General features: G+C 39.4%; 1 protein-coding gene across 2 annotated transcripts in view; it reads left to right on the top strand.

Moving 5' to 3' along the window:
* Positions 1 to 262: 262 nt before the first annotated feature.
* The window catches only part of itsn2.L (intersectin 2 L homeolog), a 103,326-nt gene continuing 88,641 nt past the window's right edge, over positions 263 to 14,947 (top strand). The window contains exon 1 of one of the 2 annotated variants that reach the window (XM_018264054.2): positions 263 to 507. The gene's annotated coding sequence lies outside the window, so the exon portion shown is untranslated. The remainder of the gene's footprint in view (positions 508 to 14,947) is intronic. The other variant, XM_041563580.1, reaches the window with a different exon arrangement.

Below are 14,947 nucleotides of genomic sequence, written 5' to 3'. Positions count from 1 at the left end.
GCTGCTTACTGATTGGTTGCTATGCGTTACTACGAATTAAGCAGACTTTCAGACTGATACTGTATTACTCTCTTCTTATTTGCTGTGGAAACACACACACCAAGTTGCTCCAGGCTGCACATAAATAGAGATTCTGTATCACACGAATAAATAATACCACAGCGGCCCAATTGTTATGATTCCCTGCTGCTACGCACAGACGCTGCTTCTTTAATTCTCCACCGACCGCATAACTCCGCGGCAGCGACCTGCCCAGAACCAGCAAATCATTATTAGCAGCAGCACACCTGCTCGCGCCCTTCCGCTCTCTCTCTCTCCGCCCAGAGGCGCACCTTGTCATTGGGCATCTCGACGGCTGACGCAGGGCGTGTGACGGCTGCGCGTTCGGAACTGGTTTGTCCTGTGGGGCTTGCTGTAGGGAAATGGTGCACGGGGCATAGAGAGGCTGGCAGCGCTTGGTCTCAGCAGGAAGAGAAGAAAAGGAGGGAGGGACGCGCAGCACTGGAGGTCAGTACCCGGCGGGGATTGTGGCAGGTGTCTGGGGAAGGTGGGCACAGAGCATGAGAAGGGGAGCCTGTAACAGCTGTGTGTCTGAGAAGCGTTTGACAGCCCTCGGCGCCACAGCTGTTCCATAAAGTTCAAAATCCCCCCAGCAACAGCGCCGCGCAGAGCATGCTGGGAGTTGGAGTCTAGTAAGAAGGCTGCAAATCTCTTCTTTATTTCTAGCGAGTCTGTGATGTGTGTCCAGCTGTCAGGCTTGAGCGTTACTACCTAATACCTCATGTGACGCCTCTGAGGCTGCTGATTGTTTATACACACGGCTTATTATTCCTCAAGCTTTGGGCTGACATTCATGTGAGGCCCAGTTGTGCCTGTGACTAATGACTATTTGGCTCTTTATTTGTGGCTGTCCCCAAGTTTAACTGAACTCAATCCATTTTCTATATCAAAACATCATTCCCAAAGGCATTGTGGCACCTGTACGGTCCTGTAGTATTGTTATAGGGCTGAACAGCTGCTTGTCATTGGAGGAAAACTGTAAATAAATATATAAGGGATGTCCCTCCTGCAGTGTGTGTGTGTGTGTGTTAGTGTTAGTCTGGTGTTAGAGCTTTGTACACATGGCTGGATTTAATGGATTTGTTTTGCATTCATGTGAATCTGTCCCAAAAGTGACTCTACAGCCCCATGTAAATCCTTGCTAAGGTGAAGAGGATTAAAGGAGAATTTAAACCTAAAATAAGATTATGGCTACAAATGCTCTATTTGATATAGCAAATTTACAGTACCAGCCCAACAATTCAGCAGCCCTATACATGTCATGATCCAGGGTTCATCTTTGTCCCTATTTTGGAACTTGTTAGGCCATGATTTGTGTGTCAGTGGCACTGCACATGCTCAGTGGGCTATGGATTGCTAAACTTGGGGGGGTCAGACGGAAAAGGGTGTGCTGAAAAGAAGCCGATGCTACCGGACGGATTGTTTAATTCTGAAGCACTGGTTTCTGTGCTGCCATGTAATGTGAATATGAATTGAAGGGGTTGTTCAACGCTGAGATAACTTTTAGTATGATGTACAGAGGGATATTCTGAGATAATTTGCAATGTATTTACATTTTTCATTATTGACGGTTTTTGAGTTATTTAGCCTTTTATTCAGCAGCTCTTCAATTTGCATATTGAGCAATCTGGTAACAAGGGCCCAAATTCCCCTAGCAGCCATGCATTGATCTGAATAAGAGACTGGAATATGAATAGGAGAGGCCTGAAAGATGAGTAATAAAAAGCAATAACACTACATTTGTAGCCTTACAGAGCATTTGATTTTTTTTAGAAGGGGACAGTGACGCCCATTTGAAAACTGCAAAGAATCAGAAGAAAAAGACCACTAACTATAACTAACTATAAAACTATAAAAAATAATGAAAACCAATTGACAAGTTGCTTAGAATTGGTCGTTCTGTAACATACTAAAAGTTACTTTAAAGGTGAACCACCTTTGTGTGTATGTATATGTGTGTGTGTATGTGTGTGTATATATGTATATATGTATATATATATATATATATATATATATATATATATATATATATATATATATATATATATATATAAAACAAACAAAAACAAGGGAAAGTTGTGCTCAGCACTATTTTTTAAAAAAACTTAGGCGGGGGTGCAATGAGGGTGTGACCACAAAATACATATAGTCAACTACAAGAGGTCCTCTGCACTCAACCCATTATCAATATATTTAAGACAGAGACATTTTGTGCATACTGCTACTAAAAAAGGCCTTACCCTTTAAACAACACAGGGATTGTTTGTCCATATATTGCAATATATTTAAGCTGCCAACTACGTCAAAGTCATCCCATATCTGGCCAGTCCTACGCTTAATTTTCATCTGATTCATTAAGAATTATACATTTTACAAAGGGACTAAGTTTTACCTGCAACTTACTAGCTGCTTTCAAAGTAAAAGTTGCAGGTAAAACTTAGTCCCTTTGTAAAATGTATAATTAAGCAATTGAATTCTTAATGAATCAGATGAAAATTAAGCGTAGGACTGGCCAGATATATTCCCATGTAGAAGACGTCTGCACTCACAGTTCTTATTACCGGTCAATATTTCTTTATTGTGGGGAGACTGACGTTTCCCCAGTCTCCCCACAATAAAGAAATATTGACTGGTAATAAGAACTGTGAGTGCAGACGTCTTTTACATGGGATTGAATGCGGATTGATTGTGGTTGGCCTGTTCTGCAGGATCATTTACACCACGTGAGTGCCGACTGTACATGGAGCAATATATATTTATCTATAAATACAGTATATATAAAACACAAGGCTATGAATATCCTGTAAATTGTATCCTTATAAATGGTGCTTAGTGATGTCATTTCTGTCACATGACTCACTGAAACTTGTGTATTATAATAAATAAAGTACCCCCTGCTGCAAAATATGAGGATATGAGAAGTCTCCTCGGAGTTCCATAACCCGTATAAAAACACTCGGCCTTGTGTTTTTTATATGGTCATGGAATGCCTCAGTAACTTATAATGTCCATATATTTTACAATAGGGGGTACTTTATTCACTATAATGTGTGTGTAAATATACTGTATATTGTGAGTGGCTGGCCTTGAGGGCAAGAGATAAGTGCTTTCTACACATTGATGTAACCTGCTACTGTTGGAGAACACAGTCCCACGTGATTGCTCAGTAATGTTTTTCTTCTGAAGGCAACACTCTCACAGTCCCAGGGGAATTAGCAGGATCAGCTGGGTGCTGGGTCATTATTCAATTACTGGGTACTGTATTTATGCCGAATCCTTCGTTTCATGGACTTTATTATACGTGGCTCATTGGTTAACACTGGCAGAACTGGCGTCCTTAGTTTGCATTTGAAAAAGGACATATGATGCCTGAAACGTTGTAAGAATTGCATTAAAATTGTACTTTAAGCAGTACATCTCTGTCTGTCCTCCAGTTCCTTATTGCTTGTTGCAAGAGTGGAACACCAATGGGACTGGACATACTATTCTCTGTGTTACTGTAGAAACTCTTTTAACTTGTGCTCCTGAGTTCAGTTTAGGGCACTGTAAGGAGTTTCTATGTTCTTTCTGTGTCTACGTGAGTTTCCCCTCAAGCCAGAAATATACATGAGCAGGTTAATTGGCTCCTGATGAAACTGCCCCTAGTGTGTGCAAATCTGACAGGGACCTTAAAGGAAAACTATACCCCCCAAACAATGTAGGTCTCTATTAAAAGATACTGAGTAAAACAGCTCATGTGTAAAACCCTGCTTCATGTAAATGAACCATTATCATCATAATATACTTTTCTAGTAGTATGTGCCATTGGGTAATCATAAATAGAAAATTGCCATTTTAAAAAATAAGGGCCGCCCCCTGAGATCGCAGGATTCACTGTGTACACATACAAACCACATGTAAGGTCACATGAGCCAATTAACAGACAGAGTTCTGCCTTTTGCTTCTTCCTGTTACAGTTAGTGTTGTAGTATTTCTGGTCAGGTGATCTCTGAGGCAGCACAGATAGAGTCACGAAATGGTGGTTCAAGGCAAGAGATGTAAAAGGGCAATATTTATGTAAATATATATTCCAGTTTGGTAAGATTCTTTAATATGTCATTCAATTTGATATAAACTATCTGTTGCTTAAGTATATATTTTGGGGGTATAGTTTTCCTTTAAACTATAAGCTCCACTGGGGCAGGGACCGATGGGAATAATATCTGTAAAGCGCTGCAGTATATGTTGGCACTTAAGTCTGACATTAATATTGTCCTTTAAAATAAATGTTATAATGTTATAATTTTGCCCAAGTTTGAATTGAAAACACAATTGTTATGTTATTCAGGCAGTTGCAGTTCACGAAATCTGGTTGGTTTAGTGTGTCTTGTCTTTAGCATGCAAACTGCAGTCTCGTGACTGGTTTTTAATGCTGTATGTGCAGTCAGTCTCAGGTGTGTGAATGCAGTTATTTGCTCCCTGTAGAGTTTCTACTTTAGTAAAACAACAGGGCAGTGATGTGTGCCTATAGATAGATGGATAAAGATATAGATAATGTGTCTAAACCTTATACACAATCTGACCTCTAAATAGAACTTATGTATTGTAAGTGATAATGTACCCCCTACTGTAAATTATAAGGATATTAGAAGTCACTGAGGGGTTGTTCTGTGACCATATAAAGGCACAAGGCTGCAGGCTGAGTTATACAGGGAACTCTGAGTATCACTCATGTATTATAAGGGATAATGTACCCCCTACTGTAAATGATAAGGATATTAGAAGTCAATGAGGGGTTCTGTGACCATATAAAGGCACAAGGCTGCAGGCTGAGTTATACAGGGATCTCTGAGTATCACTCATGTATTATAAGGGATAATGAACCCCCTACTGTAAATGATAAGGATATTAGAAGTCACTGAGGGGTTGTTCTGTGACCATATAAAGGCACAAGGCTGCAGGCTGAGTTATACAGGGATCTCTGAGTATCACTCATGTATTATAAGGGATAATGTACCCCCTACTGTAAATGATAAGGATATTAGAAGTCACTGAGGGGTTTTGTGACCATATAAAGGCACAAGGCTGCAGGCTGAGTTATACAGGGAACTCTGAGTATCACTCATGTATTATAAGGGATAATATACCCCCTACTGTAAATGATAAGGATATTAGAAGTCACTGAGGGGTTGTTCTGTGACCATATAAAGGCACAAGGCTGCAGGCTGAGTTATACAGGGAACTCTGAGTATCACTCATGTATTATAAGAGATAATGTACCCCCTACTGTAAATGATAAGGATATTAGAAGTCACTGAGGGGTTGTTCTGTGACCATATAAAGACACAAGGCTGCAGGCTGAGTTATACAGGGAACTCTGAGTATCACTCATGTATTATAAGGGATAATGTACCCCCTACTGTAAATGATAAGGATATTAGAAGTCACTGAGGGGTTCTGTGACCATATAAAGGCACAAGGCTGCAGGCTGAGTTATACAGGGAACTCTGAGTATCACTCATGTATTATAAGGGATAATGTACCCCCTACTGTAAATGATAAGGATATTAGAAGTCACTGAGGGGTTCTGTGACCATTTAGAGGAACAAGGATATTTGAAGTCACTGAGCAGATCATATAGTACCCTGTTCATTTAAATATATAATTACTGTTTATTATTATTTAAGGCTACAGTGCTATAGGTTCAGTATATTTCCTTGTGTACAGTTGAACATCCCAAAAGGCAGTGCTATTTCAATATAAAATATAAGCTCAGCTGCGTAGTGGATGGAGTATAGCGGAGGGACATGTGCTGATAATCCAGCTTTACTTGTTTCAAAGTAACACACAGATATCCAGGGGCCGGGGCAGAGTCATAACAGGAAGGGGAAGACATGTGTGTTTGGGCAATGCTGTAATGATTGTTCATACACATCACATCCACAGGGATGGGCCCTCTGTCATTAGTACAAGATCACCACTTTCTGCATGTTGGGTAAATAGTGATGAGTTTAAAGGGCAAGTCAACCACAGAAATAAGTGTTCCCACACAATTCTAAGCAACTTTGCAATATACATTCATTGCAATTTATCTATGGTTTTTATGTTATTAAACTAACACTTTTGCGACATAGTTTAAACCATAACAACCAGGAGTTAAGCAAATGCTGCTTTCAATATCAATTGTTTTTACATATAACTTTAAAAGCAGTGAACATTCTTAATAAATGTATGTTGGAGAGTTGCTTAGAATTATGTTTCAATTATTAGGCAAATTTTTATTTTGAGGTTGACTTTCCCTGAATAACCAATAGTTAGTATAGCTACATGCTATGGTTTGTATTAAAGTTTTGACCCAAGAGGGACCCAAAATCCTCTCCATCTCGTTGAAGGTAGAATGTAGGTTATATTCAGGCCACTGATTCTCAGAATGGACTCTCAGATGTAAGTGAAGGATGATGTATGAGGCAATATTAGGGTTACCACTTGGTGGGTGTTTTACTGTTCTGGCCTGTAAAAAATTATACAGGTATGGGACCTAATATACAGATTGACCAGGATCTGGGGTTTTCCAGATAATGGATTTTTCCGTAATTTTGGATCTCCATGCCCAAAGTCTTTCAAAGAATCATTTAAACCTTATTGTTTTGCCTCCAATAGTGATTAATTATATCTTTGTTGTGCTCAAGTACGTTATACTGTATTATTATTACAGAAAAAGAAAATAATTTTTAAAAATCCGTATTATTAGATTAATATGGAGTCGGTGGGATCCCATACCTGCACATGATTAAATGTATTCACATTTGGTAAATATTTGTATTCCATGTCAATTGGCAACTCCGTGGCTGCATGGTCCTCTTCTTGGCACTATAACACTGACAATGGGTGCTGTTGGATCATAACCGTCAATAGAATATAACAGATTAAATAATATGTAACTCTATGTGCAGCATAAATAGTTATACAGTCCGTATCAATACACATAATAGTGTTGGCAGATGATTAGACTTAAAAGGGAACTATTGCGAAAAATTTAATAAATGCTTCATCATACTGAAATAAGAAACTTTCTAAATATAATCAATTAAAAATTCAGCATTGTTTCTGAAATAAGAAAGTTTATATTCACTATTCCTCTCTCAGCATCTTTTTCTCTTCATTGCAGCAGTTGGCTGTCAGATGAATGATCCAATATAGGGGGGCTTCCTTTTCTAGCAGATGTATTAGATCTCATTCAAATAACTGATTCCAGTACAAACAAAATCTAACAAAATAACTGGCTTTTGCACAAATTCTGCATGTAGAGAGACATGTCTGGTGATTTTAATAGAGTGAGCTTGAATACATCTTCTAGGCAAAATGAGCCTCCCTGTATAGATAAGAAATAAGAAAGTTTCTTATTTCAGTATGATGCTTATATTAAATTTTAATTTTTAATATATTAATATTTAATTTTCACGATAATTCCCCTTTAAGGTAGAGATGATTCCCACAAATGGCAGAGACACACGCTCCGTTTCGGGGAGAACAAATCTCCTCTTCTTTGGGGCGACTAATCTCCCCGAACTAGAGTCCTGCGCGGGTCCATTTTTTGGAACCCGTACCTGCAACCTGCAACCCGCATTCTTACCCGCTTGGACCCGCCACCCGACCTGCAAGTACCTTAACCGCAACTCGGACCCGGGACCAGCTGATCATCAAGAATCAGGAAATGCTGCCATGGTTAACCAGAAGTGACATCATCAGAAGTAGGCGTCATCAGAAAAAAGGAGTAAAAATCCCTATTGAGAAGACCCGCGGCATGACCGGGAAATCTGCAGAACCGCCGACCCGCGTCTATACCTACACCCGGAACTTCTACCCGCAGGGTACCGCTGGTTTTTGCGGGTAACCCATGGGTACCCGACCCGCTGCAGGACTCTACCCCGAACTGCCTCCTGCTAGCTAGAATGTAAATTGCCGGGGGGATTGGCAATCGGTGTGCTTCTTTTTCGGAAGTTGCATCACAAGGGATCTTAGGACTTTTGAAAATGAAGCGCTCTGAGTGCCATCCTACCGGCAATTTAGATTCTAGCCGACGGGAGGCAGTTTGGTGAGATTAGTTGCCCCAAAATAGAGGCGACTAAATCTCCCTGAATCTGAGCGTGTGCCTTTACCCTAAAGCTTCCCAAGGGTTTCAACACTTTGCACGTGCCGTGTTGGTGCATCAGGCCCTTGCACTATATACAAGAGCCAGTTCTCCTCTAGTTCCCACATTGCCTTTGCATGCCCCTTCACAGTCCTTCCACTCTGCTGGATTCTAGTGCACAGTTTTCAAGAGTTAGGACCAGCAGTGCAGAGACCAGAATGGTACAAGGTGGAACCGCTTTCAATAGCAATTGCATTTACAGATTCAATTTAATGTAATAACTTCTTCTTTCATTATGCAAAACAAAATACTGGGTGGCTTTGGTTCAGCAGCTGACGATGACTCTCCATGACTCTCCCGATGCAAATAATGCAATATGCCGCAGGCACACAATATACCAGGAAGAGAAACTATTTGCTTTGGCATTGTTACGGAAGTCTACCCGTCACAGCATTGTTTGGCATCTCAGCTAATAGTGCTCCTGGCACTTTCATTCTAGATTGTAAGCAGAGCTTTCTTCAGCTCTTTCTTTATATCAATATTTGTACTGGTATGGGACCTGCTATCCAGAATGCTCAGGACCTGGGGTTTTACAGATAACGGATCTTTCCGTAATTTGGATCTTCATACTTTAATGGGGTTATTTATCATAATCCCAATTTTCTCTTATTTTTTTAAATTAAAAAAAGTCTGACCAAACTAGAATCTATGATTTACTTTTATTTATCAATAAAAAAAAAAACGCGAAAATCGGATCAACATGAAACGCAGCTTTTTTGTATTGTCTCACAAAAACCACAACTTTTTCAGATTGTCACGCAAAGAGTCCAGATATTTTCGGATTTGCCGCCTGAAAAGTCTGTGGAAAAGCCCAAAATGTTCGGATTATCGTATGAAACTTAGCTTCAAATTGCAAATAGGACCTCTGCCATTGACTTGTACATGTCCGCGACAGGTTGAAGATGGAGTATTTTTTGGTTCTGACTTTATGGAGCCTCGAGGTATAATAAATCTCTAAAAATGTGAGGCTTTTTTTCCACAAAAAATTCGGATTTTATAGTAAAAAAAAAAACCCCCCAGAATTTTTGGAGTTTTTTAGGATTTGGACTTTAATAAATAACCCCCTTAGTCTACTAGAAAATCATGTAAGCATTAAAAGAACCAATTAGGCTGCGTTTGCTTCCAATAAGGATTAATTGTTCGTTGCAATCAAGAACAAGGGACTGTTTTATTATTACATAGAAAAAGGAAACCATTTTTAAAAATTTGGATTATTTGGATAAAATAGAATCTATAGGAGATGGCTTTTCCGTATTTCAGAGCTTTCTGGATAACGGGTTTCTGGATAACGGATCCCATACCTGTGTGTGATGTATATGGTTCATGTATACACCTTTCTGTTGTGCAGTACTAGGGATGCACCGAATCCAGGATTCGATTCGGGATTCGGCCTGTATTCGGCCTTTTTCAGCAGGATTCGGATTCGGCCGAATCCTTCTGCCCACCTGAACCGAATCCTAATTTGAATATACAAATTAGGGGTGGGGAGAGAAATTGCGTGACTTTTTGCCAGAAAACAAGGGAGTAAAACATTTTTCCCCTTCCCATACTTAATTTTCATATTAGGCTTCGGTATTCGGCCGAACCTTTCGCGAAGGATTCGGGGGTCCGGCTGAATCCAAAATAGTGGATTCGGTGCATCCCTATGCCGTACTGCAGCAGGAACATGTTGGTGCTTTATAAATTCATCATCATAATAACAGGAGATCACGTGGTCTAGATTCTAAAATAAAAAAATCCTTTGGCATCAACACTAGGAAGTCTGGGATAAGTGGCAGAACCTTATACCTCGTGAATTCCACTTCCAGGGGACCCAAAGCAGTGCCTTGTGAGGGGCACGGAAGGGGTGCATCTAATTCATTTTAAAATGAATTTTAAATGAATTGTAGCAGTAGGGTTGCTTTAAATTAACTTTTAGTATGATGTAGTATGATGTAGAGAGTGATATTTTGAGACAATTTGCAATGGGTTTTAATATTTTATTATTTGTGGTTTTCAAGTAATTTGGCTTTTTATTCAGCAGCTCTCCAGTTTGCAGTTTCAGCCATCTGGTAACTAGGGTCCAAAGTACCCTAACAACCATGCATTGATTTGAATAAGCGACTGGAATATGAATAGGAGAGGATCTGAATAGAAAGATGAGTAATAAAAAGTAGCAATAACAATACATTTGTAGCCTTACAGAGCATTTGTTTTTATTTAGATGGAGTCGTTGACCCCCATATGAAAGCTAGAAGGATGCAAAAGAAAAAGGCACATCGTTTAAAAACTATACAAAATAAAGGCCACTTGAGAAGTTGCTTAGAATTAGCCATCCTATAGCATACTAAAAGTTTACTTTAGGCTGAACAACCCCTTTAATTTTTTATTTTTTATTGTTCTGTTTATTGCATTATTTGCATTCTTGTTCTGTAGCTCTCAGGTTTGGTATTTAATCTGGTTTTTAGGGCGTATTTACCCTTGCAGTCAAGCAGCAGTTTAAAGGTCAGAGTATTCAGTGAAAAGCAGAGGGCCTGAATAAAATAAGAAGCAATAAAAAAAGTAAGAATTGATAAAATGACCAATATCAATCATAGTAATGCCTTTTTGTATGCTGGGTCAATAAACCCAACATTTTTTATTATTGGTGGTTTTCGTGTTATTTAGCTTTTTATTCAGCAGCTCACAAGTTTGCAATTTCATTAATCTGGTTGCTAGGATCCAAATTACCCTAGCAACCAGGCATTGATTTGATTGATCACCCCTTTAAGTTAAGTGCAAACCAACCACCAGCAAGTAGAAATGGGGTCCACAGTCAGACGGCAGCCACAACATTTCACCCTCTTATTTTGAGATGCAGTCAATTGTTTTCTCGGTTCAGTTTTGTGGACATTTAAAAATGCTTTCTTAGTTTTCTGACTTTTGCTGCTGACAATTGGCCACACTGTGCACTGCTTGTACAGACTTTGACCTGAAGAGGCAAAGATACCCATACCCCACTTTCCCTTGGTATTTACTAAAAGTATTTTCCCTTGGTACTTACTTAAAGGAACAATAATCTCAAAAAATAAAAAGTGATTTAAAGTTGCTCCAGAGCTACAGGTTGGAGATCACTGAGCTTTAGATTGTTACCCTAAGGAGGAGACTGACCCTACACTTTATGATCTGATGGCACCCGAAGAGCAGATGACAATAATGGGGCTCTTTTATCAACACTGGGCAAATTTGCCCATGGGCAGTTACCCATAGCAACCAGTCAGTGATTAGCTTTTTAAAGCAAGCTGCAAGTAGAACAATTTGTTTTGTTGCCATGGGTTACTGCCCATGGGCAAATTTGCCCAGTGTTGATAAGTGACCCCCTCCTTGTGTCAATGTCTAAAAAGACATTTTAAGACGCTGGCCCTGAGAGGAATGGCAGTAGTCATAGCGATAAGCCCCCAAACTTCCTAGTAATAAGTCAACCATTCATATAGGCAGAATTGCTATAGCAAGGAGCCTATTCAGTTCAGTTTAGAGTGCCCGAACCTGATGGGACATGCCTAGCTGTTTTGTGTATAAAGGCAGTATGCAAATGTTGAAATGAAGATGAGGAACCTATGATGGGTCTTGTTGAAGCCTAGAAATTATTACCTACAGTCCATAAAAGTGACCGCTGTATATTCCCAGATATTCCTGAAAATGTGTGTAGAATAATATCACTACTTCATTCTCAGAATTCTCCCTTATGTAGATAACATATATTTTATTTTACACGCCAAAGAAGATGTGACATGTTGAGTTGGTTTCAACAGGAGTAAAAGCGGACTTCTGAGTAGTACTTGAAATAGACAATAAATTAAATACATTAGCTTTACTGTATAGATGCGTCAATACAGGCAGAACATCCAGTCACTTCATCTGGCTTTTACGTCTCCTTGGCTCCAAAAAGGTCAACCTAAAATACTTCAAAGAAATTCTTAAAAAACTACAAAGAAATGACTTAATTATAAGAGGAATGGGGCCATGGATATTCTTTGGTAAGGCACTGCAGTTTAAAGATAAAAAATGTGAAAACTTCTAAAGTGGAAAAGCAGTTAAAAGGACCAGTGTTTCCTCTTGTTTAGTACAAGTTCAGTGAGTGGACCTTTGCTCATTATACTATTTGCTTTTTTTAAATTAAGGAGACCACAGAATAAACAAACCCCATCCCTCCCCCAGCTGCAGCCTTTGTTAGGCTTTAAGATAAGGAACAGCTCATTAAACAGAGGGTTTTTCATTGGACTGGTAATCTATTTTAAGTAATTTCTACGAACCAGGAAGTGGGAATGATACTTAGTTTCAATTTAACTTTTTTATGTACTGTTTAATGCAAGAAATAACAAAATACTGGATATTTCTTGATAGATATTTCTTAATTTAATACGTGAGCTAATAATAAAAAGGTTTGTCACTAAACTGGGTAGTTTCAACTTTCCTGTGGTTCTTGTGAGCAATTTCTGGAAGAGGAGAAAGTAGTTTATCAACACAGACTGCAAAGAGAGGGGTTTGTTTATACAGAGCTTGTTATTTATTTACTATTTCCTGAGCCTTGGTTTCAGCCTAGACCATTCCATAGTGGGGGAGGCTTTAGGAAAGGGAAGACAGTCTAACCGTGGTTGGGGGTAAGGTTGTAATATATTAAAATAGTTGTTAAAATAAATCATTGTTGACTCTGATTCAGAAATCAGAACCAGCAGTTCCCCAATATAAAGAGTCAGACAGATGCTGCTTTCAGTAGAGGTTACATTTATAGATAGCTATCAATATACTGTATATCATGGCACTTTTAATGCTTCCCTTGTGTGAGTTCATGTAGTCTATAAACACGCCTGCTCCCTATTTTCTTTGTGTGCATTGAGAAGTAAGAACAGTTCTTTCCACTTAAACTTCTGCTTTATAAGAGGGTGCAGTACCAAAACTGGAACATGGATTGTTTGAGAGATCTGAAAGGTCTAACTACGTTTTGGTTATTAATGCTTGTAGAGGCTTATTTATTCCAAAGAGGGACGGCCTTGGATAGAGGGACGGCCTTGGATAGAGGGACGGCCTTGGATAGAGGGACGGCCTTGGATAGAGGGACGGCCTTGGATAGAGGGACGGCCTTGGATAGAGGGACGGCCTTAGAAAACAGAACAGTTTTAGGGCAGGTGCCCCTTCATTGTCCTAAGTGGTAATTGAGATTAATCACCTGGGCCCCAAGGTGCGACTGTAGAGTCAAGCTGATTACTATTTGTGTCAAACGAGATTTTTCTGAGTCCTTATTTGACATGTTGAGTATGGCATCCATTATACGGAAAACCGTTATACAGAAAGCTCTCATAGTCTCAGTTTTATTCAAATAATCCAGATTTCTAAAAACAATTTCCTTTTTCTGTTTTAATAAACAAGTACCATTTACTTGATCCCAACTAAGATATAATTAGTCCTTATTGGAAGTAGGGATGCACCGAATCCAGGATTCGGTTCGGGATTCGGCATGGGTTCGGCCTTTTTCAGCAGAATTCAAATCCTTCTGCCTGGCCGAACTGAATCCAAAGCCTAATTTTCATATGCAAAATAGGGGCGGCAAGGAAAATCGCATGACTTTTTGTCACAAAACATGGAAGTAAAAAATGTTTTTCCCTTCCCACCCCTAATTTGCATATGTAAATTAGGATTCCGTTCGGTATTCGGCCTAATCTTTCATGAAGGATTCGGGGGTTCGGCCGTATCCAAAATAGTGGATTTGGTGCATCCCTAATTGGAAGCAATGTTATTAATGTTTACGTGATTTTCTAGTAGACTTAAGGTAAGACTAAAAAATACCCTTGAAAACTTGAATTATTCAGGTTTAATACGACTCAAACTTTAATAAATCCACCCCTAAATGTAGATTTTTGTATCATAATTATGACTATAGAGAGGAGCTGAATCTGGGCATACAACCAGTATAACTTGTATTGTCCGTCAGTAGAGTTAATTAGGCTGCTGAATTAACTAGTTGCTTCCAAAATCACTTTCTGCCTCCCTGGGTGTGATGGCAATCATTGCTCAGGCTAACTTTGCTGGCAGAATTTAGCCATTTGTGTTGCATCCCACTAATGGTCTTTAGTGGTGGCAGTTGTAGTTTAATATTAACAGGCCCATGTTTGCCATAAAGGATAGATGGTTGGGTATTGATCCCCTGGGATCGTACGATTCACGGTGCACACAAACATACCAACAAACCATACATGTTAGGTCACATGAGCCAATTAACAGACAGAGTTGTGTATTTTGCTTCCATACTTCTTCCTGTTACAGTTAGAGCTGCAGTATTTCTGGTCAGGTGATCTCTGAGGCAGCACACAGACCATCACAAAATGGGGGTTCATGGCAAGAGATGTAAAAGGGCAATATTTACTTAAATATATATTCCAGTTTGGTAAGATTCTTTAGTATGCCACTTAATTTGATATAAACTGACTGTTGCTTAAATGTTCATTTTGGGGGTATAGTTTTCCTTTAAGGTGACCAGAAGCTGGAATTGTAATGTGCCGGGGGTATTTGCCTCATTGTGTGGCCACAGTATTCACTGGACTAACAAGAACTGGAAATGCTGAGCCACAACACAGGGCTATGAGGGAAGACCTACTGGCACAAGAGGAAATTCAGTGCAAGCTGTCTATCTAAACACCCAGTCTCATTGTAGCTCTTTTTGTGATTAGTCAGATCACTGGGGATACTTCTGCTTAAAGGAAT

Source organism: Xenopus laevis, chromosome 5L (assembly GCF_017654675.1).
Source record: "Xenopus laevis strain J_2021 chromosome 5L, Xenopus_laevis_v10.1, whole genome shotgun sequence".
NCBI lineage: Eukaryota > Metazoa > Chordata > Amphibia > Anura > Pipidae > Xenopus > Xenopus laevis.
This window is presented reverse-complemented; position numbering and strand designations above follow the sequence as displayed.